The 14,961-nt window shown below is 40.0% G+C and overlaps 1 non-coding gene across 1 annotated transcript; it reads right to left on the reverse strand.

The window, feature by feature from the left end:
• Positions 1–7,404: 7,404 nt before the first annotated feature.
• TRNAN-AUU (transfer RNA asparagine (anticodon AUU)) lies at positions 7,405–7,478 on the reverse strand. The gene has a single exon. It is a non-coding gene; the product is annotated as a tRNA-Asn (tRNA).
• Between the last annotated feature and the right edge of the window lie 7,483 nt (positions 7,479–14,961).

Here is a 14,961-nt window from a genome sequence, read left to right on the forward strand (position 1 = left end):
TGTCCTGTGAAGGAGAGAGATACAAACGAAGAAAAGTCTCTAGATCTTGATTGACTCGTTCCGTTTGCCCATTAGTTTGGGGATGATAAGCAGACGAAAACTTAAGTTTAATGTGTAGAGTTGAACAAAGGGCTTTCCAAAACCTGGCGGTGAACTGTACTCCACGGTCAGAAACAATCTCTTGTGGCAACCCATGCAAACGAAAATGTTCTCGGATAAACAATAGAGCCAGTTTCGGTGCTGTCGGGAGACCAGTCAAGGGCACAAAGTGTGCCATCTTCGAAAAACGGTCAACGATAACCCAAACGGTGTTGCAACCCTTGGAACAGGGCAAGTCAGTGATGAAGTCCATGGAAATGTGAGTCCAGGGTCTCACAGGGATAGGCAGAGGACGAAGTAACCCTGCAGGAGGCAGACGAGGAAATTTATGTTGTGTACATTGGGGACACGAATTAACGCAATCTTGTACATCCTTCCTCATGGTGTTCCACCAGTAAGACCTTTGCAGAAACTTGTACATCTTCTGAGTGCCGGGATGACCGGAAAACTTGGAGTTATGGGCCCACAGTAGTATTCCTTGGCGGAATCTAGCTGGCACGGACATTCTTCCAGGAGGAGGAGCTGGAGTAGTTAAAGCAGCAGAGACAGAAACTGGATTCAGAATTAAACCCCGCTCCGGAGGTTCATCCTCGTCTGTGGGAACTTGTGAACGAGAAAGCGCATCTGCTTTAATATTGAGAGTCCCGGCCCGGTACTTGATAATGAACGAGAATCGGGAAAAGAAAAGTGCCCATCTCGCCTGGCGAGGATTCAAGCATTGTGCGGATTTGATGTACAGCAAATTCTTGTGATCCGTGTAGATGGTAAACACATGTTTAGCCCCTTCTAGAAGATATCTCCATTCTTCCAAGGCAGATTTGATTGCCAAGAGTTCCTGGTCTCCAATAGTGTAATTTCGTTCGGCTGGAGAGAATTTACGAGAATGGAAGCCACACGGATGTAATTTTTTATCAGAGGAATACTGGGAGAGAACAGCCCCAACCCCGACTGAAGATGCATCAACTTCTAAGAAGAAGGGTTCCTCGAAATTTGGTTGTTGGAGAACTGGAGCCGTCATGAAAGCTAACTTTAAGCGAGAAAAAGCTACAATGGCTTCCGGAGGCCACAAACTAGGATTAGAACCCTTCCTCGTCAGGGCAGTAATGGGCGCAACAATGGTGGAGAAACCCTTAATGAATTTCCTGTAGTAGTTCGCAAAGCCCAGGAACCTTTGTATTGCTTTCAGGGAAAGAGGCTGAGTCCAGTCACGAATGGCCGACAACTTTTCCGGATCCATGCGAAGCTCCGTCCCCGAGATGACATAACCGAGGAACGGAATAGATGTTACTTCAAAGGTACATTTGGAAAGCTTGGCGTAGAGATGATTCTCTCGTAAACGGTGTAGCACCTCTTTGACTTGAGTCCTGTGTTCGACAAGATTCTTGGAAAAAATCAGTATGTCGTCCAGATATACCACAACGCTCTGATACAGCATATCACGAAAGATTTCGTTGACGAACCCCTGGAAAACCGCGGGAGCATTACTAAGACCAAACGGCATCACCAAGTATTCGTAATGCCCATCTCGGGTATTAAAGGCAGTCTTCCATTCATCCCCCTCTCGGATGCGTATAAGATTGTAAGCTCCTCTCAAGTCGAGTTTTGAAAAAATGCGGGCACCACGAACCCTATCAAATAACTCTGTGATTAGTGGCAAGGGGTATTTATTCTTAATAGTAATGTCGTTTAGGCCGCGGTAGTCGATGCATGGTCTCAACCCCCCGTCCTTTTTCTTCACGAAAAAGAAGCCTGCACCGGCAGGGGAGGAAGAGGGGCGAATGAATCCCTTGAGCATATTGGACTTAATATACTCCGACATGGCTTGAGTCTCGGGAAGAGACAGAGAATATGTGCGACCACGAGGTGGCGTCTTCCCTGGGACAAGGTCAATAGGGCAGTCCCAAGGCCTGTGAGGTGGTAACAGGTCAGCAGCTTGTTCCGAAAATACGTCCTTGTACCCTTGATATGCCTCCGGAATGTGCTCTTCATCCGTTTTGGAGGTAACACGGAGCGGACAAACAGGAGTAAGACAATTAATGTGACAAAAGGGACTCCAGGACAGAATTTGTGACGACTTCCAGTCGATGTGGGGATTATGACTTTTCAGCCAAGGCATTCCAAGAACCAGATCATGAGGCATTTCTGGGATTACCAAGAGTTCCAAATCTTCCTGATGTAGAGCCCCGACCTGCAGCTTAACTGGCCCCGTGCGCCACATTATAAGACCTTTGGAAATTCTAGTCCCGTTGATAGCCGTCAGTGAAATTGGCCGCTCAATAGGCCGTAACTTTAAACCCAAACTTTGGGCACAGAAAGAAGAAACGAAGTTCCCTGCAGCTCCGGAATCCAATAGGGCTTCACAAGACCTGGAGACTGAATTGGAGACTAGAGTTACTGGAAGCAAGCAGTCCGAAGTTGGAGAAGCTTTTGTCGTAACTCCCAGCTTGACTCCTCCGGAACAAGCTAGGCCTGCCCGTTTCCCGGACGGGCTTTACAAGATTTAAGAAAATGATCTGCGGCTCCACAGTAAAGGCAGAGTTTACCCTCACGACGACGCTGTCGTTCTTCCGGAGACAGTCGGGAGCGGTTAATTTGCATGGGCTCATCTGAGCTGGGTGAGGCTACCGGCCTAGGAGTAGGATTCCGGAACCTGGAACGATCCGAACGGCTACGTTCTCTTCCACGCTCCTGCATCCGAAGATCCACCTTGACGCAAAGGGAAATCAAATCTTCTAATGGATCCGGCAGATCTCTAGTAACCAGCTCATCTTTCAGCCGGTCGGAAAGACCGTTCCAGAAGGCAGCTCTCAGGGCGTCATTATTCCAGCGTAGTTCGGAAGCAATGGTCTGGAAATGAACCACGTACTGGCCCACGGAACGGGCGCCCTGCCGAACACGGAGCAAATCGGAAGAAGCAGTGGTCATTCTGCCGGGCTCGTCGAAAATCCTTCGAAAGGACGAGATGAAGTTGGTGTAGTTGGAAACCATGGGATCAGATCGTTCCCATAATGGAGACACCCAATCCAAAGCAGAACCTTCCAACAGAGAAATAATATATGCTACCTTGGACCGGTCTGTAGGAAAGTTGTGTGCAAGTAGCTCGAAATGTACCTCGCATTGGTTCAAGAAACCACGACAATTTTTGGGATTCCCATTATAGCGGGACGGAGTAGGCAACTGAAGGCGTGGAGTGACACCGGCCGATGGTTGAACATTGCTGGCAACGGCAACTGGTGCGACTACTGGAACAGGTGCCGGAATTACTGAGGCCAGAGACGCCTGAATCTGATCCAGACGCCCGGACAACTGCTGGAGGTACTGCATCACCTGGCCTTGCGCTGCTTCCTGACTTTGCACTCGAGAAGCCAGGTTCTAAATGGCACTCGAGTCCGTGTTCCGATTCCCCGAGTCCATGGGGCCTGAGTATACTGTCACTGACCTGGTTTGGGAGTGTTGTGGACTCGGGGCTTCTTCCGATGACCGGGAAGAGGAACCGCCACTGGGTCGTAGTAGAGATGGCCGGATGTAGGTCTTCCTCATGCAGGACTAAGATGGCAGGCGGGAGGCCCAGAGGAATTCTTGAAGGTCTCCTGTAAGACAAGACTTGTAGAAATACTGAAGGCTGGGGTACTGAGATATTGGAGACACTGTGGTATTGGAGGCACTGAGGTGCTGGGAGTACAGGGAGTGCAGGGAGGCCCTTGGGGGCACGGAGGTGCTTGGAGGCACGGAGGTGCTTGGGGGCACGGAGGTGTTTGGAGACACCGAGGTGTTTGGAGGGATGAGGTGCTTGGAGGCACGGAGGTGCTTGGAGGCACGGAGGTGCTTGGAGGCACGGAGGTGTTTGGAGACACCGAGGTGTTTGGAGGGATGAGGTGCTTGGAGGCACGAGGTGCTTGGAGACACGGAGGTAACTGGAGGCACGGAGGTGCTTGGAGGCACAGAGGTGCTTGGAGGCACAGAGGTGCTTGGAGGCACAGAGGTGCTTGGAGGCACGAGGTGCTTGTAGGCACGGAGATAATTGGAGGCACGGAGATAATTGAAGGCACGGAGGTAATTGGAGGCACGGAGGTAATTGGAGGCACAGAGATAATTGGAGGCACGGAGGTGCTTGGAGGCTCAGGATGCTTGGAGGCACAGGATGCTTGGAAGCACAGGATGCTTGGAGGCACAGGATGCTTGGAGGCACAGGATGCTTGGAAGCACAGGATGCTTGCAGGGACGAGGGAGCTCTGGAATCACAGCTTCCGCAGGAGAAACGAAGATACTCAGGCACCGGATCTCTGCCTGGTATCCGATTTTAAATTCCCCGCCCTAGCCTGATTGGCGGAGCAGGCAGGTGACGTCAGACCTGCTCCGCCTCCTTGCCCTCGCTTGTGATGGCGGCGTCCTTGCTTCCGGGAAGCCGCCGGAGAGCAGCGCCGACCCGCCGCTGAAGCCGGAGACCGTCAGGGGAAGAGAGGCGCCGGGCAGACCAGGCCACCCGCAGGGACAAGCGCGGTCGCCGCTGCCCGAGGTTCGTGACACAGTGGCGTTAATGTTTCCTGGTGTCAACCTGTATTATTTCAGTAGATATTGAAATGAGGATGCATCTTGCTGCCTTTCCAATGAAGCACGTTTAATTTAGTAATAGGTGAAAAACCATCCCTACAAAGGTGTTAATCAGATACTTGGCTTTGTGGACACTTTTCAGAGAACAAATTTGTTAGCATAAAAATAAAGCCAGAAAATGAAGAGCTGTTTAATCACTCAATTGGATTTTTCTGCCAGCATATTTCTTTTTCTCTGCAACCCACTGCTAAATTGTGCTTCCGAGCTGTTTTTTTTTATAAAATCACTTAATCAAATCTAACTCTGATTACATCAGAGAAGGCCAGGTACCCTACACCATAAGAGGGGGTTTGAAATTTTGACTTGTCTACTTAAAGATCACCAAAATCTGATAACAAGGTCAATTACATCCCTGGGTGAGATTGAACCACCAACCCTTTGGTTAATAACCAAACACGCTAACCAATTGCGCCACAGAGACACTTTGCAAAAGTGCATACTGACAAAGGCTAATAAGCATTCATCTAGAACGTTTCCTAGAAAAACTTTAAAAAGTCAATAATCTGGAGAGTTTTTGTAAGATGTTTCTTCCATCAACCAATGAAGAAACACATTGGTACTTTCCCATGATGAGTGAGTGAGTGCTTCAGGATCTCTTGCACTTACATGTGCAGCAGAGTACTGCAAAGGAAGCATGCTGGGCCATTAACCCAGAGGTAGGCAGATTGAAACTATCCTCTGCTATATGCATTTTTTTTTTGTTAATTAAAGTAATCCAAAACTGGGATTGATATTTTTGCTCTTTTATTTTTACTTAAAGTACAATAACTTTTACCATTTTCATTTGTTTTAATAGTATATTGACAGTATTGTTTTCTTTCAAAAATCCACTTAATTTTCTTTACCCGATTATTAAAATGGTAATTGACAAAAACAAACTACATTGTCACCAGAAGAGCAATACAAAATGTACAAGTGATATATTAAAATCATCTTTCCAGCTTGAATTTCAATGATGCATTGGGGCAACGATTTTGTGAGAAACATCTTCACCTTTAAATAAAGATTTTCTTAATTCCTTACCTGTGTGCTAATTAGATATCACTTTGTTTTCACATTAAACAGACTTCCACATTAGAAAGCAGCAAGGATGCAGTGGCGTTAATGTTTCCTGGTGTCAACCTGTATTAATTCAGTAGACATTGAAATGAGGATGCATCTTGCTGCCTTTCCAATGAAGCAAGTTTAATTTAGTAATAGGTGAAAAACCATCCCTACAAAGGTGTTAATCAGAGACTTGGCTTTGTGGACACTTTTCAGAGAACAAATTTGTTAGCATAAAAATAAAGCCAGATAATGAAGAGCTGTTTAATCACTCAATTGGATATTTTTGCCAGCATATTTCTTTTTCTCTGCAACCCACTGCTAAATTGTGCTTCCTAGCTGTTTTTATAAAATCACTGAATCAAATCTAACTCTGATTACATCAGAGAAGGCCAGGTACCCTACACCATAACAGGGGGTTTGAAATTTTGACTTGTCTACTTAAAGATCACCAAAATCTGATAACAAGGTCAATTACGTCCCTGGGTGGGATTGAACCACCAACCTTTTGGTTAATAGCCGTACACACTAATTGATTGCGCCACAGCGACACTTTGCAAAAGCACATACTGACAAAGGCTAATAAGCATTCATCTAGAACGTTTCCTAGAAAAACTGTAAAAAGTCAATAATCTGGAGAGTTTTTGTAAGATGTTTCTTCCATCAACCAATGAAGAAACACATTGGTACTTTCCCATGATGAGTGAGTGCTTCAGGATCTCTTGTACTTACATGTGCAGCAGAGTACTGCAATGGAAGCATGCTTTGTCCATAACCCAGAGGTAGGCAGATTGAAACTATCCTCTGCTATATGCATTTTTTTTTTTATTTAAGTAATCCAAAACTGGGATTGATATTTTTGCTCTTTTATTTTTACTTAAAGTACAATAACTTTTACCATTTTAATTTGTTTTAATAGTATATTGACAGTATTGTTTTCTTTCAAAAATCCACTTAATTTTCTTTACCCTATTATTAAAATGGTAATTGACAAAAACAAACTACATTGTCACCAGAAGAGCAATACAAAATGTACAAGTGATATATTAAAATCATCTTTCCAGCTTGAATTTCAATGATGCATTGGGGCAACGATTTTGTGAGAAACATCTTCACCCTTAAATAAAGATTTTCTTAATTCCTTACCTGTGTGCTAATTAGATATCACCTTGTTTTCACATTAAACAGACTTCCATATGAGAGAGCAGCACAGATGCAGTGGCGTTAATGTTTCCTGGTGTCAACCTGTATTATTTCAGTAGATATTGAAATGAGGATGCATCTTGCTGCCTTTCCAATGAAGCACGTTTAATTTAGTAATAGGTGAAAAACCATCCCTACAAAGGTGTTAATCAGATACTTGGCTTTGTGGACACTTTTCAGAGAACAAATTTGTTAGCATAAAAATAAAGCCAGAAAATGAAGAGCTGTTTAATCACTCAATTGGATTTTTCTGCCAGCATATTTCTTTTTCTCTGCAACCCACTGCTAAATTGTGCTTCCTAGCTGTTTTTTTTTTTATAAAATCACTTAATCAAATCTAACTCTGATTACATCAGAGAAGGCCAGGTACCCTACACCATAAGAGGGGGTTTGAAATTTTGACTTGTCTACTTAAAGATCACCAAAATCTGATAACAAGGTCAATTACATCCCTGGGTGGGATTGAACCACCAACCCTTTGGTTAATAACCAAACACGCTAACCAATTGCGCCACAGAGACACTTTGCAAAAGTGCATAGTGACAAAGGCTAATAAGCATTCATCTAGAACGTTTCCTAGAAAAACTTTAAATAGTCAATCTGGAGAGTTTTTGTAAGATGTTTCTTCCATCAACCAATGAAGAAACACATTGGTACTTTCCCATGATGAGTGAGTGAGTGCTTCAGGATCTCTTGCACTTACATGTGCAGCAGAGTACTGCAATGGAAGCATGCTGGGCCATTAACCCAGAGGTAGGCAGATTGAAACTATCCTCTGCTATATGCATTTTTTTTTTGTTAATTAAAGTAATCCAAAACTGGGATTGATATTTTTGCTCTTTTATTTTTACTTAAAGTACAATAACTTTTACCATTTTAATTTGTTTTAATAGTATATTGACAGTATTGTTTTCTTTCAAAAATCCACTTAATTTTCTTTACCCGATTATTAAAATGGTAATTGACAAAAACAAACTACATTGTCACCAGAAGAGCAATACAAAATGTACAAGTGATATATTAAAATCATCTTTCCAGCTTGAATTTCAATGATGCATTGGGGCAACGATTTTGTGAGAAACATCTTCACCTTTAAATAAAGATTTTCTTAATTCCTTACCTGTGTGCTTATTAGATATCACTTTGTTTTCACATTAAACAGACTTCCACATTAGAAAGCAGCAAGGATGCAGTGGCGTTAATGTTTCCTGGTGTCAACCTGTATTAATTCAGTAGACATTGAAATGAGGATGCATCTTGCTGCCTTTCCAATGAAGCAAGTTTAATTTAGTAATAGGTGAAAAACCATCCCTACAAAGGTGTTAATCAGAGACTTGGCTTTGTGGACACTTTTCAGAGAACAAATTTGTTAGCATAAAAATAAAGCCAGATAATGAAGAGCTGTTTAATCACTCAATTGGATATTTTTGCCAGCATATTTCTTTTTCTCTGCAACCCACTGCTAAATTGTGCTTCCTAGCTGTTTTTATAAAATCACTGAATCAAATCTAACTCTGATTACATCAGAGAAGGCCAGGTACCCTACACCATAACAGGGGGTTTGAAATTTTGACTTGTCTACTTAAAGATCACCAAAATCTGATAACAAGGTCAATTACGTCCCTGGGTGGGATTGAACCACCAACCTTTTGGTTAATAGCCGTACACGCTAACTGATTGCGCCACAGCGACACTTTGCAAAAGTACATACTGACAAAGGCTAATAAGCATTCATCTAGAACGTTTCCTAGAAAAACTTTAAAAAGTCAATAATCTGGAGAGTTTTTGTAAGATGTTTCTTCCATCAACCAATGAAGAAACACATTGGTACTTTCCCATGATGAGTGAGTGCTTCAGGATCTCTTGCACTTACATGTGCAGCAGAGTACTGCAATGGAAGCATGCTGGGTCCATAACCCAGAGGTAGGTAGATTGAAACTATCCTCTGCTATATGCATTTTTTTTTTAATTGAAGTAATCCAAAACTGGGATTGATATTTTTGCTCTTTTATTTTTACTTAAAGTACAATAACTTTTACCATTTTAATTTGTTTTAATAGTATATTGGCAGTATTGTTTTCTTTCAAAAATCCACTTAATTTTCTTTACCCTATTATTAAAATGGTAATTGACAAAAACAAACTACATTGTCACCAGAAGAGCAATACAAAATGTACAAGTGATATATTAAAATCATCTTTCCAGCTTGAATTTCAATGATGCATTGGGGCAACGATTTTGTGAGAAACATCTTCACACTTAAATAGAGATTTTCTTAATTCCTTACCTGTGTGCTAATTAGATATCACCTTGTTTTCACATTAAACAGACTTCCACATGAGAGAGCAGCACAGATGCAGTGGCGTTAATGTTTCCTGGTGTCAACCTGTATTATTTCAGTAGATATTGAAATGAGGATGCATCTTGCTGCCTTTCCAATGAAGCACGTTTAATTTAGTAATAGGTGAAAAACCATCCCTACAAAGGTGTTAATCAGATACTTGGCTTTGTGGACACTTTTCAGAGAACAAATTTGTTAGCATAAAAATAAAGCCAGAAAATGAAGAGCTGTTTAATCACTCAATTTGATTTTTCTGCCAGCATATTTCTTTTTCTCTGCAACCCACTGCTAAATTGTGCTTCCTAGCTGTTTTTATAAAATCACTGAATCAAATCTAACTCTGATTACATCAGAGAAGGCCAGGTACCCTACACCATAAGAGGGGGTTTGAAATTTTGACTTGTCTACTTAAAGATCACCAAAATCTGATAACAAGGTCAATTACTTCCCTGGGTGGGATTGAACCACCAACCCTTTGATTAATAACCAAACACGCTAACCAATTGCGCCACAGAGACACTTTGCAAAAGTGCATACTGACAAAGGCTAATAAGCATTCATCTAGAACGTTTCCTAGAAAAACTTTAAAAAGTCAATAATCTGGAGAGTTTTTGTAAAATGTTTCTTCCATCAACCAATGAAGAAACACATTGGTACTTTCCCATGATGAGTGAGTGAGTGCTTCAGGATCTCTGCACTTACATGTGCAGCAGAGTACTGCAATGGAAGCATGCTGGGCCATTAACCCAGAGGTAGGCAGATTGAAACTATCCTCTGCTATATGCATTTTTTTTTTGTTAATTAAAGTAATCCAAAACTGGGATTGATATTTTTGCTCTTTTATTTTTACTTAAAGTACAATAACTTTTACCATTTTAATTTGTTGTAATAGTATATTGACAGTATTGTTTTCTTTCAAAAATCCACTTAATTTTCTTTACCCGATTATTAAAATGGTAATTGACAAAAACAAACTACATTGTCACCAGAAGAGCAATACAAAATGTACAAGTGATATATTAAAATCATCTTTCCAGCTTGAATTTCAATGATGCATTGGGGCAACGATTTTGTGAGAAACATCTTCACCTTTAAATAAAGATTTTCTTAATTCCTTACCTGTGTGCTAATTAGATATCACTTTGTTTTCACATTAAACAGACTTCCACATTAGAAAGCAGCAAGGATGCAGTGGCGTTAATGTTTCCTGGTGTCAACCTGTATTAATTCAGTAGACATTGAAATGAGGATGCATCTTGCTGCCTTTCCAATGAAGCAAGTTTAATTTAGTAATAGGTGAAAAACCATCCCTACAAAGGTGTTAATCAGAGACTTGGCTTTGTGGACACTTTTCAGAGAACAAATTTGTTAGCATAAAAATAAAGCCAGATAATGAAGAGCTGTTTAATCACTCAATTGGATATTTTTGCCAGCATATTTCTTTTTCTCTGCAACCCACTGCTAAATTGTGCTTCCTAGCTGTTTTTATAAAATCACTGAATCAAATCTAACTCTGATTACATCAGAGAAGGCCAGGTACCCTACACCATAACAGGGGGTTTGAAATTTTGACTTGTCTACTTAAAGATCACCAAAATCTGATAACAAGGTCAATTACGTCCCTGGGTGGGATTGAACCACCAACCTTTTGGTTAATAGCCGTACACACTAACTGATTGCGCCACAGCGACACTTTGCAAAAGTACATACTGACAAAGGCTAATAAGCATTCATCTAGAACGTTTCCTAGAAAAACTGTAAAAAGTCAATAATCTGGATAGTTTTTGTAAGATGTTTCTTCCATCAACCAATGAAGAAACACATTGGTACTTTCCCATGATGAGTGAGTGCTTCAGGATCTCTTGCACTTACATGTGCAGCAGAGTACTGCAATGGAAGCATGCTGGGTCCATAACCCAGAGGTAGGCAGATTGAAACTATCCTCTGCTATATGCATTTTTTTTTTATTTAAGTAATCCAAAACTGGGATTGATATTTTTGCTCTTTTATTTTTACTTAAAGTACAATAACTTTTACCATTTTAATTTGTTTTAATAGTATATTGACAGTATTGTTTTCTTTCAAAAATCCACTTAATTTTCTTTACCCTATTATTAAAATGGTAATTGACAAAAACAAACTACATTGTCACCAGAAGAGCAATACAAAATGTACAAGTGATATATTAAAATCATCTTTCCAGCTTGAATTTCAATGATGCATTGGGGCAACGATTTTGTGAGAAACATCTTCACACTTAAATAGAGATTTTCTTAATTCCTTACCTGTGTGCTAATTAGATATCACCTTGTTTTCACATTAAACAGACTTCCACATGAGAGAGCAGCACAGATGCAGTGGCGTTAATGTTTCCTGGTGTCAACCTGTATTATTTCAGTAGATATTGAAATGAGGATGCATCTTGCTGCCTTTCCAATGAAGCACGTTTAATTTAGTAATAGGTGAAAAACCATCCCTACAAAGGTGTTAATCAGATACTTGGCTTTGTGGACACTTTTCAGAGAACAAATTTGTTAGCATAAAAATAAAGCCAGAAAATGAAGAGCTGTTTAATCACTCAATTTGATTTTTCTGCCAGCATATTTCTTTTTCTCTGCAACCCACTGCTAAATTGTGCTTCCTAGCTGTTTTTATAAAATCACTGAATCAAATCTAACTCTGATTACATCAGAGAAGGCCAGGTACCCTACACCATAAGAGGGGGTTTGAAATTTTGACTTGTCTACTTAAAGATCACCAAAATCTGATAACAAGGTCAATTACTTCCCTGGGTGGGATTGAACCACCAACCCTTTGATTAATAACCAAACACGCTAACCAATTGCGCCACAGAGACACTTTGCAAAAGCGCATACTGACAAAGGCTAATAAGCATTCATCTAGAACGTTTCCTAGAAAAACTTTAAAAAGTCAATAATCTGGAGAGTTTTTGTAAAATGTTTCTTCCATCAACCAATGAAGAAACACATTGGTACTTTCCCATGATGAGTGAGTGAGTGCTTCAGGATCTCTTGCACTTACATGTGCAGCAGAGTACTGCAATGGAAGCATGCTGGGCAATTAACCCAGAGGTAGGCAGATTGAAACTATCCTCTGCTATATGCATTTTTTTTTTGTTAATTAAAGTAATCCAAAACTGGGATTGATATTTTTGCTCTTTTATTTTTACTTAAAGTACAATAACTTTTACCATTTTAATTTGTTTTAATAGTATATTGACAGTATTGTTTTCTTTCAAAAATCCACTTAATTTTCTTTACCCGATTATTAAAATGGTAATTGACAAAAACAAACTACATTGTCACCAGAAGAGCAATACAAAATGTACAAGTGATATATTAAAATCATCTTTCCAGCTTGAATTTCAATGATGCATTGGGGCAACGATTTTGTGAGAAACATCTTCACCTTTAAATAAAGATTTTCTTAATTCCTTACCTGTGTGCTAATTAGATATCACTTTGTTTTCACATTAAACAGACTTCCACATTAGAAAGCAGCAAGGATGCAGTGGCGTTAATGTTTCCTGGTGTCAACCTGTATTAATTCAGTAGACATTGAAATGAGGATGCATCTTGCTGCCTTTCCAATGAAGCAAGTTTAATTTAGTAATAGGTGAAAAACCATCCCTACAAAGGTGTTAATCAGAGACTTGGCTTTGTGGACACTTTTCAGAGAACAAATTTGTTAGCATAAAAATAAAGCCAGATAATGAAGAGCTGTTTAATCACTCAATTGGATATTTTTGCCAGCATATTTCTTTTTCTCTGCAACCCACTGCTAAATTGTGCTTCCTAGCTGTTTTTATAAAATCACTGAATCAAATCTAACTCTGATTACATCAGAGAAGGCCAGGTACCCTACACCATAACAGGGGGTTTGAAATTTTGACTTGTCTACTTAAAGATCACCAAAATCTGATAACAAGGTCAATTACGTCCCTGGGTGGGATTGAACCACCAACCTTTTGGTTAATAGCCGTACACACTAACTGATTGCGCCACAGCGACACTTTACAAAAGTACATACTGACAAAGGCTAATAAGCATTCATCTAGAACGTTTCCTAGAAAAACTGTAAAAAGTCAATAATCTGGATAGTTTTTGTAAGATGTTTCTTCCATCAACCAATGAAGAAACACATTGGTACTTTCCCATGATGAGTGAGTGCTTCAGGATCTCTTGCACTTACATGTGCAGCAGAGTACTGCAATGGAAGCATGCTGGGTCCATAACCCAGAGGTAGGCAGATTGAAACTATCCTCTGCTATATGCATTTTTTTTTTTATTTAAGTAATCCAAAACTGGGATTGATATTTTTGCTCTTTTATTTTTACTTAAAGTACAATAACTTTTACCATTTTAATTTGTTTTAATAGTATATTGACAGTATTGTTTTCTTTCAAAAATCCACTTAATTTTCTTTACCCTATTATTAAAATGGTAATTGACAAAAACAAACTACATTGTCACCAGAAGAGCAATACAAAATGTACAAGTGATATATTAAAATCATCTTTCCAGCTTGAATTTCAATGATGCATTGGGGCAACGATTTTGTGAGAAACATCTTCACACTTAAATAGAGATTTTCTTAATTCCTTACCTGTGTGCTAATTAGATATCACCTTGTTTTCACATTAAACAGACTTCCACATGAGAGAGCAGCACAGATGCAGTGGCGTTAATGTTTCCTGGTGTCAACCTGTATTATTTCAGTAGATATTGAAATGAGGATGCATCTTGCTGCCTTTCCAATGAAGCACGTTTAATTTAGTAATAGGTGAAAAACCATCCCTACAAAGGTGTTAATCAGATACTTGGCTTTGTGGACACTTTTCAGAGAACAAATTTGTTAGCATAAAAATAAAGCCAGAAAATGAAGAGCTGTTTAATCACTCAATTTGATTTTTCTGCCAGCATATTTCTTTTTCTCTGCAACCCACTGCTAAATTGTGCTTCCTAGCTGTTTTTATAAAATCACTGAATCAAATCTAACTCTGATTACATCAGAGAAGGCCAGGTACCCTACACCATAAGAGGGGGTTTGAAATTTTGACTTGTCTACTTAAAGATCACCAAAATCTGATAACAAGGTCAATTACTTCCCTGGGTGGGATTGAACCACCAACCCTTTGATTAATAACCAAACACGCTAACCAATTGCGCCACAGAGACACTTTGCAAAAGTGCATACTGACAAAGGCTAATAAGCATTCATCTAGAACGTTTCCTAGAAAAACTTTAAAAAGTCAATAATCTGGAGAGTTTTTGTAAAATGTTTCTTCCATCAACCAATGAAGAAACACATTGGTACTTTCCCATGATGAGTGAGTGAGTGCTTCAGGATCTCTTGCACTTACATGTGCAGCAGAGTACTGCAAAGGAAGCATGCTGGGCCATTAACCCAGAGGTAGGCAGATTGAAACTATCCTCTGCTATATGCATTTTTTTTTTTGTTAATTAAAGTAATCCAAAACTGGGATTGATATTTTTGCTCTTTTATTTTTACTTAAAGTACAATAACTTTTACCATTTTAATTTGTTTTAATAGTATATTGACAGTATTGTTTTCTTTCAAAAATCCACTTAATTTTCTTTACCCGATTATTAAAATGGTAATTGACAAAAACAAACTACATT

Source organism: Pseudophryne corroboree, chromosome 10 (genome assembly GCF_028390025.1).
Source record: "Pseudophryne corroboree isolate aPseCor3 chromosome 10, aPseCor3.hap2, whole genome shotgun sequence".
Classification (NCBI taxonomy): domain Eukaryota; kingdom Metazoa; phylum Chordata; class Amphibia; order Anura; family Myobatrachidae; genus Pseudophryne; species Pseudophryne corroboree.